Raw genomic sequence first — 6117 nt, forward strand, 5'->3', positions numbered from 1 at the left:
GAAAAGAAAAGAAAAGAAAGAAAAAGAAATGAACAGACTGGGAGTCAGGGAGGATGAAAGCTAGTTGGTCCTATCAGACTCTTGTTCCAAGGGTCGGTGGTCACCCCACCCACCCTGGCACCCCACCCTGTGGAATCTAAAGTAGTGACACCACAAGCTTCAGCCTACAACGTGCTCATCTTCCAAGGGCTTTCAGAAACACCTTCTTTTTGCTCCACTTCTTACAGATTAGGTAGATGGTGTTCACTTAACACCATCGTGATTTCACTATCGTGATTTTGGTTCCCAGTGTGACATAGTTTGCCCCTCCTTTTCCATTTTTTTAAATTATTATTATTATTGTTTTTTGGTAGAGACAGTCTCACTTTGTCGCCCTCGGTAGAGTGCCGTGGCATCACACAGCTCACAGCAACCTCCAGCTCCCGGGCTTAGGCAATTCTCTTGCCTCAGCCTCCCGAGTAGCTGGGACTACAGGTGCCCACCACAATGCCCGGTTATTTTTTTGTTGCAGTTTGGCTGGGGCTGGGTTTGAACCCGCCACCCTCGGTATAAGGGGCCAACGCCCTACCCACTGAGCCACAGGCACCGCCCCTCCTTTTCTACTTTTTTTCTGCAGGGTTCAGGCACCATGTGTGAATCCTGTACCTCCTTAGTAAGGTTGGCAGGGGAAGAACGTTAAAAATCAATCTGTCCCGACACTAGTTTCCCTCTCCGGTAAATAGTAAAGGCAACCCGGTTTTTGAGTTCCTTTAGAGGCTAGATGGAGGCTTATTCACCGTTGTATCCCCAGGGCTTGGCCAAGTGCCTGGCACAAAATAAGTAGATGACAAATCTTTGCTAAATGTTTTGTTTTAAACACTCACGCATTTATTATACATTTGGCTCCCAGTACAGGTGATCTATACCCTGCGAGCTGTTTGTTTGCATCAACATTCTCCTCATTTGAATTGAGAACCACTAATTGGATTGTGTTGGTGGAACCAATTTAAAGACCACATGCAGAGAAGGCAGAAGCTTTATCAGATAGATGTCCCAGAGAAGGTATTGTTTGAACTCTCGCTCTCCATTCTGACTTGCTGTGGCACTTGGTAAATATTAATGAACGATGAAGTTGTAACCGTATTAACGGGGGTACTGGGGACCCCTGGGATAGGATTAAAGCTTTAACAGTGCTCTCCCAAGGGTAGTCTGACTGCGACCTTCTGGCAGAGAAACTGGTTCAGCCAGATGGCAGGATGGAAGCTTCCTACTGTTCGAGTAGCCCAGGCAACAGTCAGTCAGTGTCTGCTCTGGGTAAAGTACGTTTTAAGGGCTGGGGAAGACACAGATGCTGGAAGAAAGATGGAGGCTGGCCCCTGTAGTCTTAGTATGTGACTTTCAGCTTTAAACTGAGCCTTAGATTCTTCGTCTGTACAGTGGAGATCAAATTAGCAGCTACCCCATACAGTTATTGTGAAGATTAAATGAAATTATGTAAGCAAAACAATTTAAGCACAAGGCAAGGGGGGCAGAGTGCGTATTTGTTATGTATATAAAGTCAATGTTATGTGTATGTCTATACAGGTAAGATTCAGAGGGTGGCCGAAGAGTGAAAGCCTAATTCCAGATGTCAGTGTCTTTGAATAATTTGTTAAATGTTTAGAGATTAGGTTTTATTATAATACACGGAGGTGTTTTATAAAAATGCAACACCAGGGCTGGGCACAATGGCTCACGCCTGTAATCCTAGCACTCTGAGAGGCCGAGGTGGGTGGATTGCCTGAGCTCACTAGTTCAAGACCAGCCTGAGCAAGAGAAAGATCCCATCTCTGAAACAAACAAACAAACAAAAAAATAGCAGGGCATTGTGGCAGGTACCTGTAGTCCCAGCTACTCGGAGGCTGAGACAATAGAATCACTTGAGCCCAAGAGTTTGAGGTTGCTGTGAGCTATGACGTCAGCACTGTACCAAGAATGACAAAGTGAGATTCTGTCTCAAAAAAATAAAAATGTAATACCATTCAGAACCTATTAAATAAAGCCTGGCTATCACTTGGCCGGATGTGTAAGGAAGATGCTTGAATGTTTAGAAAACAGATTACGCTTTCACTAAGACAGCTGATGGCTTACCCTCTACATCTTACTTGACTATGATTAACATCAGAAAGTCCCCATCCTAAATAAATCTCTCTGTATTTTATCATATTAGATTAACAAACTGCATCTTTTAAGATGCAGTGACTTTTGTTAAGATCCATGGCTAGGCTTGACAGCCATATACACCAGAGCTGGCGAGTTAAGATCCATGGCTAGGATGCCAGTCATATACACCAGAGCTGGTGAGTCTGAATCCAGTAGGGGCCTGCCAAATATCAATGACAACGACAACCAAAAAATAGCCCGGTGATGTGGCAGGTGCTTATAGTCCCAGCTATTTGGGAGACTGAGGCAAGAGAATTGCTTAAGCCCAGGAGTTGGAGGTTGCTGTGAGCTGTGATGCTATAGCACTCTACCAAGGGTGACATAGTGAGACTCTGTCTCAAAAAAAAAAAAAAGAAGAAGAAGAAGAAGAAGAAAGAGAAGAAAATCCATGGCTAGAAGAACACAGAAGTCTGGGTTAGACTGGTAAGTGAATGGAGCAGGCAAACAACTGAAGATCAGAAAACAAATTAAGTGAGATTTATAAAAAGTTCGTATACATAAACCCTGCGATGATAGTTTATGTATATGCGTGTATAACCTGTGAATGTTAAGTAATGAGATTGATTTTGGATCATTAACCCCTGAATTATTCACATTAATTAGTGTTCTCTTAAAACATTCACCTTGAGGGCTGGGCGCCTGTAGCTCAGCGACTAGGGCCCCAGACACATCCACCCGGGCTGCTCGGTTAGAAACGACCTGGGCCTGCTAAACAACAATGAGAACTGCAACAAAAACATAGCTGGGCATTGTCGCAGGCGCCTGTAGTCCAAGCTACTTGAGAGGCTGAGGCAAGAGAATCGCTTAAGCCCAAGAGTTGGAGGTTGCTGCGAGCTGTGACACCACAGCGCTCTACCGAGGGTGCCATAGTGAAACTGTCTCAAAACAAACAAACCAAAAATCCACTTTAGGTTGCTTATACATTTACTCCAAAGATACCGCCCTTTTCCCCTTCCCTGCACCTCGCTGACATCATCAAGTGAACAATATACTCTTTCTTTCCCTTTTCCCCCCCACTTACAAATGGGGCAGAAAGGGGAATAAAGGGCGCAGCCCTGATTCTTTCAACAAACGTCCGGTGCACTTGCAATGTGCGCGGTGCTGTGCCGGGGAAAATAAAACCTGTCCCCCATGTACGGCGAAGGGATGAGCGGCGGTAGATATATGCACAAGTAGTAAGAATCTGGGGTGATAAAGGGCTCTAGTTTAAAGACCAGTAGGGACACAAAGGAGGAAGTGATTAACTTGACTCGCGTGTGTCCGAAACGCCTTCGTGGGGCTGGAGGGTGGGGAGGACAGGTTGGAGCCGCGGAGGCGTCCGCCAGCCTTGGGGACACGAAGTAGCTGAGAAATAGAATCAGGGGCTTGCCAGAAGCAAAATCTGGACTGGTGGGCAGAGGTCTGACAAGGCGGGGAAGGAACTTTTTTTTAAAGTATCTTCCATCTATAAAAATAGGTCCGCCCTCCGGTCACCCCCCAGGGAGTTCTAAGGGCGACAAACCGCCAGGGCCTCGCGGCCCTGCCGGGGTGGGTACAGTCCGCCGTCCCGGGGCCGCGCCTCGAGGAAGCGTCAGGAGTTAGTGGAGGGGCCTTCGTGGGCCAGCGGCTCGGGTCATTCTAATGCAAAGATGCCGGGTGACCGCAGGGCAGTGACGGCTGCTCTGGACAGGAGCAGTTATTCCCGACATGCTCCTCCCGGGGGGGATTTCAAAACCTCGGAAACAACCACCTCCCCCACTTCGCCCCCCGCCCACCCCAGCAACAGGCGGCGACCGGCTTCTCATTGGCCAGGCTCAGCGCCGTCGTGTTTTGATTGGCCGCAGAGCCTCCCGGCCCAGCTTCTGCGCTCGCTACTGCTTCCATTTTGTCGGTAGAGGCTGGAGGAGGAGGTCGGCAAGGAGCTCTCGGGTGGTCAGCAGCCAGCTCATCGCTACTTGTGGGCCTCGTTCGATCCGTGCCTCGTTTCTCCCTGGAAGGGGAGGGAGGCTTCGACATTGAGAGGAAGCCGCCGCCTCCGTAGTTCCGAGCTCGAAGTCGGTGAGTGGAGGCGGCGCCGCGGGTGCGGCCATGTTGGTGGCCGCGCTCCCCATTGTTGGGGGAAGCGGCGAAGAGGGAGCCCCGGACTCCGGGCGGGGCGGGCGGGCGGGCGGCCGGGAGCACCCGGACCCCGGAGCGGGCTCGAGCCCGACCGCATCCCTCGGACGCCTAGCCCGCGTCGGAGGAAGCGAGTTTTCCGGGTTCGGGTTGTGAATGACTCAAGGTCCGAAACTCGTAATTTACCAGGGTTATTAAAACTGGAAGGTCGCCTTACTCTTTTGAAAGGAAGGGGGTTAACTATTTCTTTAGTAACTTGGTGTATCGGACCGTTAAATAAAAACGAACTTGAATGTTAATCTGTTCGTTGTAGGGAGGCATTTTAATATATATAAGGTGGATCACTGGCTCAGGTTAAGGCTTGTGAAGACTTCTAAAGTGGGGAGGAGTCGAGGGTGTACATAAGCAAAGGAAGCGTTGCGTGATGTTGTCTTGTTCGGGGAGGAGACTGAAAACGGGTACGTGGTGTCAAAAACACTGGAAAATTTTGGTGGCATTTTAGAAAACAGGGTCTCTAGGAAATCAAGTTTAAGCCAGTTTCCTGGTATGATTTTAATGCTTCCCTAGTTTGACTTAACATTTTGGTCAAACTGAAAGGTCTTAGAAAAAAGAAAAACAGAAACTTTTTGTAGGACTCACAGACACTTTTCCAAAGATTCCATAGGGGTTCCTGGGCCTCGAGGATGGAAAAAGTTCTTAAATGATGGGGGGTTTATCTTCAGAGGACTTAATTTACCTTTTGGTTCTGGAAGTAGCCATTCTTTACAGTCAGGTATATCTAAACAATCACTTTCTCCTGTTTTTGAAGTAATGAAATAATCTTCCTTTTCTAGCTAGGGCTTCTCTCAAACTTGTGTGCTGAGGAGACTCAGATGTTGGCCTCAGCTCCTAGGCTGGACTCAGCAGATCAGCCCATGAAAACTTCTGGATTGAGACAAAGGAAAGGATCCTTCAGAAAGCAACACCTATTATCCTGGGCTTGGCAGCAAGGAAGAGAACAGGTAGTGGAAATCCTACAATCGGAAAAGCAGACTGAAAGGTATAACACAATTCACATCATAATGGGGCAAACATTTTGTGATTGACCTTTCCTAAACCAGTTTTTAAATTTTTGCTTTAAGTTTTTAAGTAGAAGATAATTCAGATATTTGGGGCTTTCTCAGGGAACGAAATAGACTGTACATACAATGAAGTGTGAACAGCTTGCTTTAATTTTTGAGTTAAAGCAGCTGAATGTTTTTTTTTCTTTTTTTGAGACAAGAGTCTCACTTTGTCACCCTAGGTAGATAGTGTGTGGTGGTATCATAGCTCGCAGCAACTATGATACCACCAGACTACAGACCCCTGCTACAACACCTGACTATATTTATTTTATTTATTTTTATTTTTGGAGACAGAGTCTCAAGCTCTCGCCCTGGGTAGAGTGCCATAGCATCACAGCAACCTCAAACTCTTGGGCGTAAGTGATTCTCTCAGCCTCCCAAGTAGCTGGGCCTACAAGCGCCCACCACAAGGCTGGGCTATTTTTTTGTTGTTGTTGCAGTTGACATTGTTATTTTAGCAGGCCTGGGTCAGCTAAATGTATGTGCCAGCCTTGATGTATGTGGCCTGTACCCTACCCACTGCCCAACTATTTTTAGATATAGGAATCTCACTCTTGCTCAGGCTGGTCTTGAACTCATGAGTTCAAATAATCTACCACCTGACCTCCAAGAGTGCTAGGATTTCAGGCATGAGTCACTGCCTGAACCCTGAATGACTTATTTATTTATTTATTTATTTATTTTTTATTTTTTTGAGACAGAGCCTCAAGCTGTCCCCCTGGGTAGAGTGCCGTGGCAT

General features: G+C 47.1%; 1 protein-coding gene across 1 annotated transcript in view; it reads left to right on the forward strand.

The window, feature by feature from the left end:
* The first annotated feature begins 4020 nt into the window (after positions 1-4020).
* The window catches only part of PNRC2 (proline rich nuclear receptor coactivator 2), a 4521-nt gene continuing 2424 nt past the window's right edge, over positions 4021-6117 (forward strand). The window contains exons 1-2 of the mRNA XM_003799760.3: positions 4021-4218; positions 5109-5314. The gene's annotated coding sequence lies outside the window, so the exon portion shown is untranslated. The remainder of the gene's footprint in view (positions 4219-5108; positions 5315-6117) is intronic.

This window comes from Otolemur garnettii, unplaced genomic scaffold, assembly GCF_000181295.1.
Source record: "Otolemur garnettii isolate 467f Iridium unplaced genomic scaffold, OtoGar3 scaffold00156, whole genome shotgun sequence".
Lineage (NCBI taxonomy): Eukaryota > Metazoa > Chordata > Mammalia > Primates > Galagidae > Otolemur > Otolemur garnettii.